The sequence below is a fragment of the Anomaloglossus baeobatrachus genome, chromosome 5, assembly GCF_048569485.1.
Source record: "Anomaloglossus baeobatrachus isolate aAnoBae1 chromosome 5, aAnoBae1.hap1, whole genome shotgun sequence".
Lineage (NCBI taxonomy): Eukaryota > Metazoa > Chordata > Amphibia > Anura > Aromobatidae > Anomaloglossus > Anomaloglossus baeobatrachus.
Window position 1 is genome coordinate 580815858 of NC_134357.1, and position 19283 is coordinate 580835140.

The following is a 19283-nucleotide window of genomic DNA, read 5'->3' on the forward strand; positions in this document are numbered from 1 at the left end:
AAAACGCCTGGGGAGCCCTCCAAATTGATCACCAGCCAAGGTGAAGCTGTCAGCTGTGGTTTGCAGGCTACAGCTGTCTGCTTTACCCTAGCTGGCTACCAAAAATAGGGGGGACCCCATGTCGTTTATTTTAATTATTAATTTTTTGGGGGGGCTAAATACAAGGCTAGGCACCCTTTAGTGCCACATAAAAGGCACTAAAGTGCGCCAGCTTAGAATATGCAGGTGGTGGGACGTTATATTTGTTTGACATCTATCCATTCATCCATTGTAGCATTTTAGGCTGTGCGCCCACAATCGGGGTTTGCAGCGTTTTGGGCGCAGAGTGTTTTCCCTGCGTCCATAATGCTGCGTTGTGCAGTAGAAGCACAGTGGAAGGATTTTTAGAAATCCCGTGCCCACTGTGCTTCTCTTCTCTGCAGCATACACTGACCTGTGGTGCAGCTTCCCGAGCCTCAGCATGTCAATTTATGCTGCGGAGACAAGAGTGTTCTCTGCAGGTAGCATAGAGCTCCACAGCAGCCTGAACCCAAATCGTGAGCATGGGCAGCTGCGTTCTCCCGTGGACAACACTCACATCTCTGCAGGAAGGCTGACACTGTGTACTAGACGCCGTGTCGCTGGATCATGGCCACATAGCTTAAAAGTGAGAAATTTGTTGCTACAGCAACATTTTTGTGAAGTACTTGTGGATTCAAAATGCTTACTATACTCCTGAATAAAATCCAGTTTCCAAAATGGAGTCACTTATGGGGGGTTTCTGCTGTATAGGTACCCAAGGGGCCCTGCAAATGTGACATGGTGCACGCAATTTATTTCAACTTTTCCAGAATTCAAATGGTGCTCCTTCCATTCCAAGAGCCCTCCCATTTATCCAAACAGAGGTTTTTGGCCACATGTGGGGTATCCCTGTGCTCATAAGACATTGGATAACAACCTGTTGGGTCCACGGTTTGTTGTTGCCTCTTGAAAAAGTAAGAAATTTGATGCTAAAGCAACATTTTTGTGAAAAAAATGAAAATTTTCAATATGGCAACCTAAGCTTATCAAATTCTGTGAAGTACTCTTGGATTAAAACTGCTCACTATACACCTAGATAAAAGCCTTGAGGTGTCTTGTTTCCAGAATGGGGTCACTTGTGGGGGACCTCCACCTTAGGGGCTTTCCAAATGCAACATAGCGTCCGCTAATGATTCCAGCCAATTGTGCAGTCAAATGGCGCTCCTTCCCTTCCGAGCCCTGATGTGCACCCAAACAGTTTATTTTCATCACACATAAGTTATCAGCATACTCAGGAAAAATTGCACAATAAATCTTATGCTGAATTTTTTCCTTTTACACTTGTAAAAAAAAAGGCTACCTGGTTGAAGTAACAATTTTGTGGTAAAAATGTATTTTTTTATTTTCACAGCTCAACATTATAAACTTCTGTGAAGCACCTGAGGGTTCAGGCTACTCACCAAACATCTAGATGAATTCCTTCAGGGGTCTATTTTCCAAAATGGGGCCACATGTTTGGGAGCTTCACTGTATAGGCACCTCAGGGGCTCTCCTAATGCAACATGGCGTCCACTATTGATTCCAGACAATTTTGCAGTCAAATGGCACTCCTTCCCTTCCGAGCCCTGTCATGCGCCCAAACAGTTGATTTCCACCACATATAAGGTATCGCCAAACTCAGGAGAAATTGCACAATAAATTTTATGCTGAATTTTTTCCTTTTACTCTTGTAAAAAAAAAAAGCTACATGGTTGAAATAACAATTTTGTGGTAAAAATGTATTTTTTTATTTTCACAGCTCAACATTATAAACTTCTGTGAAGCACCTGGGGGTTCAGGATACTCACCAAACATCTAGATAAATTCCTTGTGGGGTCTATTTTCCAAAATGTGGACACATGTTGAGGAGCTTCACTGTTTAGGCACCTTAGGGGCTCTCCTAATGCAACATGGCGTCCGCTATTGATTCCAGACAATTTTGCAGTCAAATGGCACTCCTTCCCTTCCGAGCCCCGCCGTGTGCCCAAACAGTTGATTTCCACCACATATAAGGTATCGCCAAACTCAGGAGAAATTGCACAATAAATTTCATGGTGATTTTTTTCCTGTTACCCTTGTGAAAAAAAGCTACCTTGTTGAAATAACAATTTTGTGGTAAAAGTTTATTTTTTTATTTTCATGGCTCAACGTTATAAAATTCTGTGAAGCACCTGGGGGTTTAGGGTACTCACCAAACATCTAGATAAATTCCTTGAGGGGCCAAGTTTCCAAAATGGGGTCACTTGTGCAGGGTTTCTGATGTTTAGGTACCTTAGGGGACCTCCAAATGCGACATGGTGCACGCAATCTTTTTCAGCCAAATTTCCTTTCCAAAATTCAAATATTGCTCCTTTCGTTCCAAGCCCTCCCATTTGTCCAAACAAAGGTTTCAGACCACATGTGAGGTATCACCACGTTCATAAAAAAGTGGGTAACAAACCTTTAGGTCACATTTTTGGAATTACCTCTTGAAAAAGTGAGAAAATTTATGCTAAAGCAACATTTTTGAGAAAATTATTAAAATTTTCAATATGACAACGTAACGTTAACAAAATCTGTGAAGTACCTGTGGATCCAAAATGCTCACTATACCCCTAGACAGAAGCCTTGAGGGGTCTAGTTTCCAAAATGGCGTCACTTGTGAGCAGTTTCTTCTGTTTAGGTACCTTAGCGGACCTGTAAATGCAACATGGTGCCCGCAATCTGTTTCAGCCAAATTTGCTTTCCAAAATTCAAATATTGCTCCTTCTGTTTCGAGCCCTCCCATTTGTTCAAACAGAGGTTTCTGACCACATATCGGCGTGCTCATAAGAAAGTGGGGAACAAGTTTTGGGGTCCATATTGTTGTGTTATTTCTTCTAAAAGTGAATAAATTTGGGTTAGAGCAACATTTTTAGGTAAAATTTAATTTTTGCTTTTTTTCATTCCACATTGCTTTTGTTCATGTGAAGCACCTGAAGGGTAAATAAACTTCTTGAATGTGGTTTTGAGTACTTTGGGGGGTGCAGTTTTTAGAATGGTGTTACTTTTGGGTATTTTCTGTCATCTAGGCATATTGAAGTCACTTCAAACGTGATTGTGGTCCCTAAAAAAATGGTTTTTGTAAATTTTGATGTAAAAATGATGAATCGCTGATAAACTTTGAACCCCTCTAACTTCCTAACAAAAAAAATTTTGTTTCCAAAATTGTGCTTATGTAAAGTAGACAAGTGGGAAATGTTATTTATTAACTATTTTGTGCCACAGAAATCTCTGGTTTAACGGTATAAAAATTCAAAAGTTGAAAATTGCTAAATTTTTAAAATTTTTGCCAAAATTCAATTTTTTTCATAAATAAACGCAAAAAATATTGTCCTAAATTTGGTACTAACATGAAGTCCAATATGTGACAAAAAAACAATCTCAGAATCACCGGGATCCGTTGAAGCGTTCCAGAGTTATAACCTCATGAAGTGACACTGGTCAGAATTGCAAAATTTAGTCTGGTCATTAAGGTGAAAATTAGCTCCGTCACTAAGGGGTTAATGTTATATATCGGCTCATCTCCTTCCCATTCAGGGCCTTATAATATCGGATCCTCTCAGTGGAGATCTTCTATAGAAGAGAATTTTCCTGATTGCCCCATGGAGGATGGATATGGACAGGGACAAGATGGCGGAGAGGATATTACACCTCACCCTAGAGATCCTCTTCCGGCTTACTGGAGAGGTGAGAGATTCTGATGACGTCACATTACATCATTCTTATCTATGGGAATAACAGATGGACAGAACTGGAGAGGTGAGGACTCTGGAAATGTCTGGAGTGAGATTTATTACTGTGTCTCTCCATAACCAGGATTACACAGTAGTGAAGAAGACCTCTAGTGAGCGCTGTCAGTACCCTGTGTCTGAGGGATGGGGAAGACCCCTGAGCCCAATCATGGGGCCTCCACCTCACTCCCCGATACATGAGGACATCAATGACCAGAGGATCCTAGAACTCACCTACAAGATGATTGAGCTGCTGACTGGAGAGGTAACACTGCTGGGAATTCTGGGACATTATACAGTAACGCTATGAAGGGATCGGGGGTGACGGTATCATTGTATGTGTCAGGTTCCTATAAGGTGTCAGGACGTCACCGTCTATTTCTCCATGGAGGAGTGGGAGTATTTAGAAGGACACAAAGATCTGTACAAGGACGTCATGATGGTGGTTCCTCAGCCCCTCACATCACTAGGTAATAGACAGGACTAAATACACACGGCCTATAATTATCTGTATGTAAGGAATGAATTCAGCCCCTGTATGTGTCTCCTCCAGGTCTATCCAGTAAGAAGACAACACCAGAGAGATGTCCCCGTCCTCTTCTCCCACAGGACTGTAAACAAGAAGATCCCGATGTTCCTCAGGATCATCAGGTAGATGGAGAGAAGGTGCCATTAAATCTCCCTATGATGTGTAGACGCTGTGAAGGTCTTGTGCTCAGTCTTGTTTTATCCTCCAGTATTATATGTGTTTTACTTGTGTAATGAGAGCGGTGGAGATGGCAGGATTAGAGCTGATCATAGATGGGACTTCTCCATCTGTCTGTGACTTTTACAATATTTGTTTCAGGGGAAAGATCTGCCCCATATTAATACTACAGAGACATATGTGAGGGGTGATGAGCGGAGTAAAGAGGAGATTCCTACAGATAACCGCCCAGGTGAGTAGTGAACACTAAATGCAGAGAAGTCACAGATTCTTCTCAGTCACCGGCTGTGGCTGCTTTATCAGGGTTGTAGTCCGGCCATATCAAATGGTCACCATTCTGCTGCTAGACCACCACATGCTCCTCCACCCAAAACTGTCCCCATTATTTTGGGCATTGGACGCTCTTCCGTTGGAGTGAGATCTGTATCAGATCAGCCAGATCTTACAGGTAGGATCCATCCTATCCACTAAAATTAGAAGACGTTGACCCTTAGCTGCCCAGATCTCTAATCTGCAAAGAACAATCTAATCAGTATGGTGGACCACTAAGAGAAAGCGGAGAGTAATGATGCTGGTGACGTCCTAGATTCTTAGTTTGGTGCCGTGTTCACCAGGTGAATAAAGATTGATTGCTCTCAGTGGGAGAAACAAAATAATAATCTTGTAGTTGATGAAGAGACCTCAGTAGTCTGGAAAGCCTTCTGTTGTAACATCATTTATTTTATCTTTATTCACGATTAATAAGTATCATAACTACAAGATTCTTATTGTTTCTCCACTGAGAGCAATGACTCCATCTTCCTAGAATCTCGGCATCTTATTGATGGATCTTCCTTCTCTCCCTTCTGATGAATGTGCTGATAGGGGCGTTTATATCCAAAGTTTGGCACAGGGTAACTGTAACATATGAGGGAGGTTAGGATTATTCCACAGTGGGTACACTGAGGCCGGGCAGCCCACCCATATGATTTCCAAAATGTAATTAGAAAAAAAAAGGAAAGTAATTAACACATAAAGATCTGAAATTTTATCTTCAAGAGCCTGAAAGATATTTTCTCTGAATTCTACAAATGGTCCATTATATAAGAACTTGTACTGGAGCCGTCCATTGTGGAGTCCGAGAGGCAGAAAGTAAATGTCTAATATTTCTTCAAGAAACTCATCTGACAGAAGATATTGGCCCCTACAATAGTTTGGATTGCCGAGAGCCCCCGAGCCACATACTGTAATTACTCCAGATGTGTCCCCTCTAGTTACTAAATCACTGACGGTGAAGGCTGTCGCGGTGGAGAGTGGTCATTTTAGTAGATGTGTTATTGTCTATAGTCACAGTTTCCTCTATAATAGTTAGTACCAAAGCCGCTCTTATTTCATGGCTTTCCACTGCAGCCAGTTTTCTGCTCCTATCCAGGCCCCATTTTTCCAATCTGACATCTCTCACTTTACATGATGACACCTTTGTAATGTTAAAGGGAACCTGTCACCAGATTTGGTCACTATTAGTTGCGGCCATCACATGTTGGCTCTTATATACAGTATTCTAGTATGTTGTATGTAAGAGCCCAGGCCGTTCTGTATAATGTAAAAAACACTTTTATTATACTCACCTACGGGGTAGTCTGGTCCGATGAGTGTTGCTGCTTTCCAGTCCGGTGCCTCCTCTACTAAGATGTGCGTTCTCCTTGTTCTCAGGCCCGTATGGATGATGTGTCCTATGTCATCCACACAGGCCGGTATTTCAGTCCTGTGCAGGTGCAGTTTGATCTGCCCTGCTAACGGCAGGTCAAAGTAATGGCATGCGCAGGTGAAAGGAAAGGTTTAAGACTGCCCGTGCATGCGCTATTACATTACTTTGAACTAGCATCCGCAGGGCAGATCAAAGTGCACTTGCGCAGGACTGCAATACCGCCCTGTGTGGATGACGTAGGACGCGTTGTCCACATGAAGCTGGGCAGAATTTACTTGACCGGAGACTATCAACACCATTAGACCGGACCGCCTCTAGGTGAGTATTATAAAAGTGCTTTTTTATGTTATACAGTGCAGCATAGACTCTTATATACAGTATTCTAGAATGCTGAATTTAAGAGCCTATTGGTAGTGGCTGCAGCTTATAGGGGCCAAATCTGGTGATGAGTTACTTTTAATCTGATCTCAGTGTTTCTGAGATTTGTACTTTATCTTACTTGTACTGTTAGGTTAATTTGTTTTGCATTTATTAAAAAAACAACAAACAAACCTGAAATTTGCCAAAAATGTAAAAGAATTAGAAATGATCAAACATTGCATTTCAATGCTCTTAAAACAAAAAAAATACCGCAAAATATAGTAATTAAATAGCATTTACCGTATTCTGCTTTAGTCTAAATGACAGAAGCCATATCTCTTTATAATCAAGAGTCTTTCAGCTACAACCATTGTGGAAACCCTCCATTTTTCAACTGTCGGAGTAGCAGTTTGGTATAACCTGGCCTACAAAACATTATTTGATGGCTTAATAAAATATACGGGAGGCAAAATGAACATAGAGGGTTGAACATCATGGTCTACTGGTTCCTGCTCTGAGGTCTACTGTTAGATTGTAAACATCGGATACTAGGATACAGACACGTGTTCACACCCACAATGTAACACTCAGGAAACGGAGCTGACAACTAGCAACACATCTCTAAGGATAGACCATGTTGCCCTGGCACTTCCCATAGGGGAAGGATGCCTTAAATACCCAGTGCCTCTCAGTCATAGGTTGACTACCTGGTTAGGGCACGTTGGCCTTTTAAAAATAGGTGCTCGCGCCCTAAGCACTCTCCCAAGAGTTCTGCATGGTGTGTTGTAAAAACATTAAAATTAATACATCTAGTTATCAAATATTTTATAGTAGGACATATAAGTTCATAGTTCTGTTTATGTTGGAGGGCATAGTTAATTAATTAAGTTATTATAAGGAGAAGTATTAAAATGCCCATATTGAATATACATATATGTGCTGAGCATGGAAGGATATATTTATATTCTTCCAGAAGCTTCTAGAAGATTATGTCATGGAACTGTGTTCAGTTAAAACACCCTATATGGTTTGGACAGTTGCCATATAACACACGATGGAGGGGGTTAGTGCTCGCTCCTCCACATTGCCTGCTGTCAGAAGACTGGAGTGCTGCAAGATGAGACACGCTGTCCGGCCTAAGAGATGACACCCCCTGCCTTGCCATTCAGGAACCAAAGAGAGATGGGTAAAGACTTCCCATTGATCAGTATGGACTAAATGAACTCTTTTTACCTAAGCTAACAAAGTATATTATTTTTCCTTTCTGTAACTGAACCCTGGCAACCATTTTTAAATAGATAAAATACATTTATTTTTTACATTTTTGAACTTCTTTCTTTCATGCGCCTTTACGTATTTGAAGAAAAATATATTTAAGAGTATATTTTTTAACATTTGGTGAGCCACCCATTCGTAATTTTTTTGCATTTTTTGTTGTTCCTTCACTTTGCATAAGGGGGGTCAAGTATCTCCTGCAAAGGATCAGGAATCGACAATTTATAAAAAATCACGCAGAACCTAGGAAATACGTATAAGTCAAGTTGCATGAAAGTTTTTTTTTGAATGAACTTTAAAGTTTTTACAAAGCCACAGAAGTTAACTTTTGACGTATTTTTGAGCAAGAAAGATAAAGTCAGTCCATAAGAAGTATTGGACGTGCTGAACAAGGTGAATCAAGTCTTACAGGATCATCCATCAGATCATCTGATCATTTCAGGTAAGAAAATGGATTTTATCTCTTCATATGTTAAGCAAAGTAAACTTCAGTTCACTTATCCAGATATTTCTAATGTGGAAGAGATTTGGTTACGCTTTTATGAGGAGTGTGAACTTGAGAATTCACGTATAGAATGTCTAAGGTCTTTTAATAGAGAGAAACAGAAAATCAGAAATGTCTGTCATTTAGTCTATGATTTTCACAAGTTAATCGTAGAAAAATGTAAAAATGGTGGAAATAGACAACCTGAATTGTCAGGAGAGTCAGTGATAGAGAAATCCGAAGACTGCTTAGAACTTGGAATGTCAGTCAGTGATATTGTGAATTCTGACTGTAATGTTGGCTGTAATTTTGCAAATCAGAATTTTGATAATGGCGGCAGACATGTGCTACGTAATCAAGGTCATTTTCAGGACACTGGGAAAGAAGCAGGAAATGACGTAGAGAAGCCAGAAGGGGGAGGAGCCAGAGTGGGACACGTGCAGAAAGGACACGTGGAGAGAGAAAATGGCGATGATCAGTTTCTAAAAATAGAACAGGCTAAGTTAGGGATTAAACTTAGAAAAAATTTATTGGACATATGCAAATAAATTCCCGCATATAATCCTAAAATACATGTTTGCAGAAATTCAGAGATATTTGAAAGTTCCGTTGAGAAGTTAAATTTAACCAATAGTGAGACGAATCAGTTATTCCGTATGTGGATACCTCAGCATTTCTTTAGACATTTGGCATTAAAAAAGTCTTCTGACAATGAGACATTTGATTGTTCAAATGATAATGATATCATAAGGCTGAAAAATCTCATCTTCTGTACAAGGAATGAATCTGATCCAAATTATGAGATGATGAAGGAATTACAAATTGAACAGAATAAGAGTACGTTCTCATTTATGTCCGTTTTTGAACGTTTGTATAGGGCGGTTATTCCAAATGTCAGATTGGATGGAATGATACGTTTATTCATCAAGAAATTTAATTTCCTTGACAATGCCGCCTGTGCGGTGGCATTAAATAAAAAGTCCCTATTCGAATGTACGACATTTATCGATTTTGTTAGAAATCGCCAAAGTCAATCAAAACAGAAATTAATTAATTCTGAAAAACCAACACAAAAAAGGGAGAGTTTCCGTGAAAAACCAACAGTGTCTCCCAGATCCAGATATTTTTGTGACAGGGTGTATGAAATTCGCAGGAAGATGCATACGTGTTACAAATCATACAATCCACCCCAATTTTTGTCATCTAAAAGTCTTTTTCCACAGGAAAAACCCTTGTCACCAGTGACGGGATCGGTCACTGGGATTGAGGATTCCAGACAAATTCTGAGTAAAAGCTTTGAAAGACAGAAACAGGTGTCTTGTGGAGATCCTCTCCCTGGGTTAGGATTTGATAGTCCGCGACAGCTGGGTGGTCTTTCAGGGAGAGACATTCTTTCTCATATAACAGAAAACCTTAAATTACATAAGTTCCGAGATTCCTATAAGTTCAAAGTGAATTTAATAAAGCGAATCTTTGAAGAAAAAATTAGGTTTGGTCTTCAGCAAGATAAAGTGGATTTCTGGGTAAATTAATTTTATTGTTTGATAAATATGTTTATTCATATACAGTGAATTTCTGTATATATATATATATATATATATATATATATATATATATATTAAAGGTAGTGATAGTAAATGAAGGTCATATTTTCATTTAGTAAAATGATAGTTTAATGTTATAAATTAATAATTTGATCTCTGTATATGAATAATAATTTTTAAAATAAAGTAATAAGAGAAAGTAACAGATTTTAAGTGTTTCATTTTTATCATAAATATGATAATAATTTTATTCTTTTTATTTCCCTCAGAATTTATCAGTAAAGCAGATTGATGAAGTATTAACTTTTTATTTATACATTTGTTCTTGTCCTCAATCAGGTAACATATATTTTATTGGGTAAGGATAATCGCGAAAGAACGATTAATAATAATTAATATTTTCTCAGGTACCAATTGCCAGAGTATTATTACTTTAACGTTTCTTTTATGAATATATATCTTCTTTAGAGTTATTAGAAATGTAATCTGAGCTTTGGAGTGTAGTAAAACTGCTTGCTGTTTTGGAATGGTGTTCTTTGCGCGTACCAGAGCATGTGACTTTTGAATTACTAAAGCTAATAATAAATGTCTGTCGGTTCCATGGTCAAATGTACAGTATGTAATACATTGGAATTTGTATTTTTCAAGAAGTACTTCAAATTAGTAACATAATTTTTGAAATGCGCATAGAATATTGGGAAAAAAAAGGGATATGTGTTTGTCAGTTTCTCTGTAGAAGTATATGTTAAAGAACCATGGCAGTCTTGTGTGCATAGATGTGTCTATGAATGATTGATTGTCTGAGCAGCTGCTAAAGTCAGAGTACTTGGATCCAGAAAAAAAAAAAAAAAGGGAATTTTTGTTTTAACTTCGAGGTTATAATATATGTATGTATACTATTAGATAATAAGTTATAGTACATAAGTATAAATGAAGGAATTTATACCGGATATATATATTATTCTTAGACATATTTCTTTAATATAGAGATGTTAGGATCTTTTGTGTTAGTCACTTCTTTTACTGATACATAAATTGGTAACATTTTTCTTTTCAAATATGGAAGTGATATTTATAATATGGTCTTGAAGATATATCACACAAATTTTAATTTAATTTAATCTAAACATATATTAATTTTTATAATATCATATTTCATGATATTGAAAGGGAGAGGTTTGGTCTCAATCACACCCATTTATATTTGATAATATATGTGTTTACAGGATACTTTAATAATTAATATTTCAAGTACAAAGGAAGAATTGGGAATAAAAAAATATATTTGAAGTATGTCATAATGCATTTATATACTAAGAGAAGTGTATTATTTGCAAGGTTACATGACTTAATTATTTTTATAGGTTACTGATGGGTATGGTAATCCTATAAGATACTGGTAACATTAAGGTTATGTATTATTAAAGACATAGGTGTTATATACATAGAAGGCCTTATTTTTATTTCAATTTTTATTTTTTATTCCGATTTTCATTTTTTCTTTTGATTCCTATTTTTTTATATTAATTATTATTTAATATTCACATTTTTAATCAAAATCTTAATTTTACAATTTTTACTTTTTCTTCAGATTTTAAATATCTCAATTGAGAAAACACTTCAATATTTAGTTCAGTAATATCTAATATAAGAATATTACTTTATTAAATATGAATCATATTAAAAGGGAAAAGTTCCATTTTTTGGAAGAAAATATACTTCCTTCATCAATATATACAATTGTCTACTTCCTAGTAATACATTATTTTTATATTAGTATGTTAACACAATAAGGATGAAATATTACTTATAGTTACACATTTCCTTATAGTAGGTTATTTAATAAATAATAGACAAATCAAATAAATTAAATTAAAGTAATAAAGATGGAAGATCAAGGTACATCTAGGTTTACCTTCCTATATATATTATATTTTCAATCAATAATAATTTATAATGGGTATTATTGTGTTTTGATGAAATCATCCAGTCTTTTCCAAAAGGTTATTTGCTTTGGTTTATAATTTTACAAATGATCTAACTAAAAAGCCACATTGTTGCCTTTCATATTTATAATATGATACATGTTATAGGTACACATTATATTGTTTCATATTTTATATTATATTTTGGTTACATTCAACACATTGCCACCTATGGGTTTGTAAGGGTAATGCACCAACGACAAAAAGGTCATTACAAGAAAATACTATTGTCTATACCATTATGCAGTATTTTATCATTCTAAGTATCAATTATATTAATACTTCTACGATAATAATAATGACATGGTATTATAGTATTAGAGTTATGATACGCTGTGACATTTATTAGTGATAGTTATTGCCATATTTGGTATCTAGATTAGGGAATGAATCAGTCTTCAATAAAGATTACAGAAGATAAAAAGACTTTATAATTTTCCTAAAGTTAAAAGGGATTCTGCAAAAAGGTCCAAAAGGTAACGTCTCAAATAAGACTGTGAAACATACAAAATACACTTACCGCGTTTGCACTTCAGAAACACAATAGTCCTATGGTTCAAGGATGGACAATGACACATGGTCTGTGCATTAAGACCTCCCTACAGATACTAAGAAGAACAATGACGTGTTAAAGTTAACCCCTGTCGTGCTGACCAAGAACGTCTTAACATCTGTTCCAGATTTGACAACAGGCAGCATGAAGGATAAAAGGTGACTAATGCAAATTACACTGCACATACATCAAAGACTTTTGCTATTCTTCTACACTCATGAACTGTGGTTTATCAACATTGGCTATGGACTTTGTAATAAAGAATAAAGTTTATGGACTCGATCTAACGATGATAAACGCAATATGGGACTGTATAAATTGGTAACCATCCATTTTTATCAAAGGATTTATTTCTAAGAGACTGTGTTTATGCCGGATTACATCGGAGATAAGAAGACATCAACTCAGAGGACATCATATGGTGACCGGATTTGTTTTTTTGCATTTCTTTTTAGGTCTAGCAAAGTATAGTTATATATTTTTATATGATTGATCAGTCATGGCCTATCATAACAGGAATCAACATTATTATATTATTGAACTTACAACATGAATAATGCAAATTAATTATTATTCATCATTATTATTAATATTAATCCGTTATCACCAAATAAGGAAAGAAGATTTGTTGTTTTAATGATGTATTAATTAATTTTCGGGGTTACTCCACCCGCTTCAAGGGGGGTTTGTAAAAACATTAAAATTAATACATCTAGTTATCAAATATTTTATAGTAGGACATATAAGTTCATAGTTCTGTTTATGTTGGAGGGCATAGTTAATTAATTAAGTTATTATAAGGAGAAGTATTAAAATGCCCATATTGAATATATATACAGTTAGGTCCAGAAATATTTGGACAGTGACACAATTTTCGCGAGTTGGGCTCTGCATGCCACCACATTGGATTTGAAATGAAACCTCTACAACAGAATTCAAGTGCAGATTGTAACGTTTAATTTGAAGGTTTGAACAAAAAAATCTGACAGAAATTGTAGGAATTGTACACATTTCTTTACAAACACTCCACATTTTAGGAGGTCAAAAGTAATTGGACAAATAAACCAAACCCAAACAAAATATTTTTATTTTCAATATTTTGTTGCGAATCCTTTGGAGGCAATCACTGCCTTAAGTCTGGAACCCATGGACATCACCAAACGCTGGGTTTCCTCCTTCTTAATGCTTTGCCAGGCCTTTACAGCCGCAGCCTTCAGGTCTTGCTTGTTTGTGGGTCTTTCCGTCTTAAGTCTGGATTTGAGCAAGTGAAATGCATGCTCAATTGGGTTAAGATCTGGTGATTGACTTGGCCATTGCAGAAGGTTCCACTTTTTTGCACTCATGAACTCCTGAGTAGCTTTGGCTGTATGCTTGGGGTCATTGTCCATCTGTACTATGAAGCGCCGACCGATCAACTTTGTGGCATTTGGCTGAATCTGGGCTGAAAGTATATCCCGGTACACTTCAGAATTCATCCGGCTACTCTTGTCTGCTGTTATGTCATCAATAAACACAAGTGACCCAGTGCCATTGAAAGCCATGCATGCCCATGCCATCACGTTGCCTCCACCATGTTTTACAGAGGATGTGGTGTGCCTTGGATCATGTGCCGTTCCCTTTCTTCTCCAAACTTTTTTCTTCCCATCATTCTTTTTCAGGTTGATCTTTGTCTCATCTGTCCATAGAATACTTTTCCAGAACTGAGCTGGCTTCATGAGGTGTTTTTCAGCAAATTTAACTCTGGTCTGTCTATTTTTGGAATTGATGAATGGTTTGCATCTAGATGTGAACCCTTTGTATTTACTTTCATGGAGTCTTCTCTTTACTGTTGACTTAGAGACAGATACACCTACTTCACTGAGAGTGTTCTGGACTTCAGTTGATGTTGTGAACGGGTTCTTCTTCACCAAAGAAAGTATGCGGCGATCATCCACCACTGTTGTCATCCGTGGACGCCCAGGCCTTTTTGAGTTCCCAAGCTCACCAGTCAATTCCTTTTTTCTCAGAATGTACCCGACTGTTGCTTTTGCTACTCCAAGCATGTCTGCTATCTCTCTGATGGATTTTTTCTTTTTTTTCAGCCTCAGGATGTTCTGCTTCACCTCAATTGAGAGTTCCTTAGACCGCATGTTGTCTGGTCACAGCAACAGCTTCCAAATGCAAAACCACACACCTGTAATCAACCCCAGACCTTTTAACTACTTCATTGATTACAGGTTAATGAGGGAGACGCCTTCAGAGTTAATTGCAGCCCTTAGAGTCCCTTGTCCAATTACTTTTGGTCCCTTGAAAAAGAGGAGGCTATGCATTACAGAGCTATGATTCCTAAACCCTTTCTCCGATTTGGATGTGAAAACTCTCATATTGCAGCTGGGAGTGTGCACTTTCAGCCCATATTATATATATAATTGTATTTCTGAACATGTTTTTGTAAACAGCTAAAATAACAAAACTTGTGTCACTGTCCAAATATTTCTGGACCTAACTGTATATATATGTGCTGAGCATGGAAGGATATATTTATATTCTTCCAGAAGCTTCTAGAAGATTATGTCATGGAACTGTGTTCAGTTAAAACACCCTATATGGTTTGGACAGTTGCCATATAACACACGATGGAGGGGGTTAGTGCTCGCTCCTCCACATTGCCTGCTGTCAGAAGACTGGAGTGCTGCAAGATGAGACACGCTGTCCGGCCTAAGAGATGACACCCCCTGCCTTGCCATTCAGGAACCAAAGAGAGATGGGTAAAGACTTCCCATTGATCAGTATGGACTAAATGAACTCTCTTTACCTAAGCTAACAAAGTATATTATTTTTCCTTTCTGTAACTGAACCCTGACAACCATTTTTAAATAGATAAAATACATTTATTTTTTACATTTTTGAACTTTTTTCTTTCATGCGCCTTTACGTATTTGAAGAAAAATATATTTAAGAGTATATTTTTTAACATGTGTGCAGGCCCTGGGAGATGGCAGCAGTGACCAGGGTCACGGAAGTCCCCACTGAGTGACTAGGAGGGTAAGTGTGCTGGAGTCCCCAGCAGGGAAAGGGTGCAGGACCTTGTGGGGACGCCGGTAAATGTGTTACAAGCTATTTTATCAATGATATCCTTAAATTTGTATATATTACAATATTTTTTTTATTGTTGGCAGATGAGTGTACCAGGAGAATAGAGGCACAAATGACATCTTCAATTTTTCAATCACATGGCCTTGATATCACACAAGATATAACTGAAGTGAATGCCACTATTCCAGATATACCATCATTCCTTCACAGCAAAGATCTATCATCAGTTTCTTTTAAACAAGTCCTACCTTCTGATTCATCACAGGCTATTAAGAAAAATAAATCTCACAAAACGGGCATTAAAAATCAAAATGTTCTTACAGCAAAGAAGCAGTTTTCAACTTCAGAATATCGAAAAATCCATAAAAAAATTAACACAGGGGAGAGAAGATTTTCTTCAGAGTCTGTTAGTTACCAGAAAACTCATACAGAGGAGAAGCCTTTTTCATGTTCAGAATGTGGGAAATGTTTTACCCGTAAATCAACATGTTTTGAACATCAGAGAACTCACACAGGGGAGAAGCCTTTTTCATGTTCAGAATGTGGAAGATGTTTTGCCCGTAAATCAAATCTTGTTGCACATCAGAGAATTCACACAGGGGAGAAGCCTTTTTCATGTCCTGAATGTGGGAAATGCTTTGCAGATCAAACAAATCTTGTTATACATTATAGAACTCACACAGGGGAGAAGCCTTTTTTATGTTCAGAATGTGGGATATGTTTTGCACATAAATCATATCTGGTTGCACATCAAAGATCTCACACAGGGCAGAAGCCATATTCATGTTCAGAATGTGGAAAATGTTTTAGTCAAAAATCGTGTCTTGTTACACATCAGATAACTCACACAGGGGAGAAGCCTTTTTCATGTTCAGAATGTGGGATATGTTTTGCACATAAATCATATCTGGTTACACATCAAAGATCTCACACAGGGCAGAAGCCATATTCATGTTTAGAATGTAGGAAATGTTTTAGTCAAAAATCGTGTCTTGTTACACATCAGAGAACTCACACAGGGGAGAAGCCTTTTTCATGTTCAGAATGTGGGAAATGTTTTGCACAAAAATCCAATCTTTTTCAACATCACAAAACTCACAAGGGTAGAAGCCATTATCATACATAGAAGGAGAGAAATGTTTTACTCAAATTTAATTAATCGACCACTAAGAAAAATTCACACAGGGCGAAAATATATATTTCATAAATTGAACAAGAAAACACAACAGAAACAGTCAGAGTAAAGGCAAGTAAGTAAACGAGAAAGGGAAAGCATGTTAGCAGTTACATTAGAATTATAATATATACAGTTACTAATAAACGTCTTTTCTAAAAATCTAATAAAACGCAATATTCCATATGCATCAAACATTTCACATTGTTATATATTTATATATTCTCTTTCTTGGCAAGAGTATTATAACCCTCCCCCCAAAATACCAAACATTCCTCCTCCCTCTTCTTCCTAACTCCCAATCTTAGTGATCTGCCATTCATTACAGTAATGCGGGCTTTACACGAGACGATCTATCGTGCGATGCGTCGTCTGGGTCACGGTTTTCGTGACGCACATCCGGCATCGTTCACGACGTCTCGTGTGACACCTCCGAGCGACGCAGTATCGCTCACAAATCGTGAGTCGTGTACTCGTCATTTAATTTTAAAATATTGTTTATTTAACATGGCGCCGGTTATTCATCATTCCCGTGGTAACACACATTGCTCCATGTGACACGCCGGGGACGATGAACACAGCTTACCTGCATCCCGCGGCACCCGCCGGCTATGCGGAAGGAAGGAGGTGGGCGGGATGTTTACGTCCCTCTCATGTCCGCCCCTCCGCTTCTATTGGCCGGCGGCTGTGTGACATCGCTGTGACGCAGAACGTCCCTCCCCCTTCAGGAAGAGGATGTTCACTGCCCACAGCGAGGACGCTCAGCAGGTAAGTCCGTGTGATGGGGGTTTCATGACTTTGTGCGACACGGGCAGCGATTTGCCAGTGACGCACAAACGACGGGGGCGGGTACGATCACTCGTGCAATCGCACGATAGATCGCATCGTGTAAAGCCCGCATTACTTTCAGCGCATAATCTCCATGTCTGAACAATGTCTGTAACTTCTCTATACTACAATAATAAACATGTTCATATTACAAATTACTATTTCCATCTACAATCCATTCCTTCTTTGTGGGAACATCTGATGTGATCGAGTTTTATAATCACTTTCCACTAAGTTTAGTAGTTTTTTCCTCATCATTGGGAACTGACTCCTTTCTCTATTCCCCAATACACATATTAGGCTACTTTCACACATCAGTTTTTTGCCATCAGGTTCAATCCGGAAAAAAACGGGTAAATCGGATCCGGTACCGCATCCGTTTTTTCCCCATAGACTTGCATTGTTGCCGGATTGTACCGGATGGCTTTGCGTTGCATCCGTTTTTTTCCGGATGCGGCAAAATAATTGAATGCGGCTGCCGGATAGAACGTATCATGTAACGTTTTTTGTCCCCTTAAAAAAACCGTATTCCGCCGGATCCGGCGCAATACGGCATTGTATACAATGGGTGTCTATGCATGCCGGATCCGGCGCAATGCGGTTTAAACCGGATGCGGTGACCGCATCCGGTTTGGTAAACAGAGCATGCGCAAATTTTTTTTTTCAGCATCACAAAACTTATAAAAGGATCCAGCACATTCTACACACCTCCTGCCGGTTCCTGACTTCAACTTCTGCTGTCCTCCAGTCCAGTGCTCCAGGGAAGAGGTATGTCCACAGTACTGTCCACAGATCACTGCTGTGAGCTGCGTACATGTACTTAGACATTTTTTTTTTCTTTTTTTGCAGGTGCAGTGTTGCCGGAAAATTTGAGGACATCCACTTCCTGTGTCCGTTTCCAGTCAGTGCGAATTTGGAGGACAGTGTTCCAGAGGTAATGTCCACAGTACTGTCCACAGATCACTGCTGTGAGCTGCGTACATGTACTTAGACATTTTTTTTTCTTTTTTTGCAGGTGCAGTGTTGACGCAAAAGTTGAGGACATCCAGTTCCTGTGTCCGTTTCCAGTCAGTGCGAATTTGGAGGACAGTGTTCCAGAGGTAATGTCCACAGTACTGTCCACAGATCACTGCTGTGAGCTGCGTACATGTACTTAGACATTTTTTTTTCTTTTTTTGCAGGTGCAGTGTTGACGCAAAAGTTGAGGACATCCAGTTCCTGTGTCCGTTTCCAGTCAGTGCGAATTTGGAGGACAGTGTTCCAGAGGTAATGTCCACAGTACTGTCCACAGATCACTGCTGTGAGCTGCGTACATGTACTTAGACATTTTTTTTTCTTTTTTTGCAGGTGCAGTGTTGACGCAAAAGTTGAGGACATCCAGTTCCTGTGTCCGTTTCCAGTCAGTGCGAATTTGGAGGACAGTGTTCCAGAGGTAATGTCCACAGTACTGTCCACAGATCACTGCTGTGAGCTGCGTACATGTACTTAGACATTTTTTTTTCTTTTTTTACAGGTGCAGTGTTGACGCAAAAGTTGAGGACATCCAGTTCCTGTGTCCGTTTCCAGTCAGTGCGAATTTGGAGGACAGTGTTCCAGAGGTAATGTCCACAGTACTGTCCACAGATCACTGCTGTGAGCTGCGTACATGTACTTAGACATTTTTTTTTCTTTTTTTGCAGGTGCAGTGTTGACGCAAAAGTTGAGGACATCCAGTTCCTGTGTCCGTTTCCAGTCAGTGCGAATTTGGAAGACAGTGTTCCAGAGGTAATGTCCACAGTACTGACCACAGATCACTGCTGTGAGCTGCGTACATGTACTTAG

At 38.4% G+C, this 19283-nt stretch overlaps 1 protein-coding gene across 1 annotated transcript in view; it reads right to left on the reverse strand.

The window, feature by feature from the left end:
* The window catches only part of LOC142313125 (uncharacterized), a 149721-nt gene that overhangs the window by 38174 nt on the left and 92264 nt on the right, over positions 1 to 19283 (reverse strand). The gene's annotated exons all lie outside the window — the stretch shown is intronic.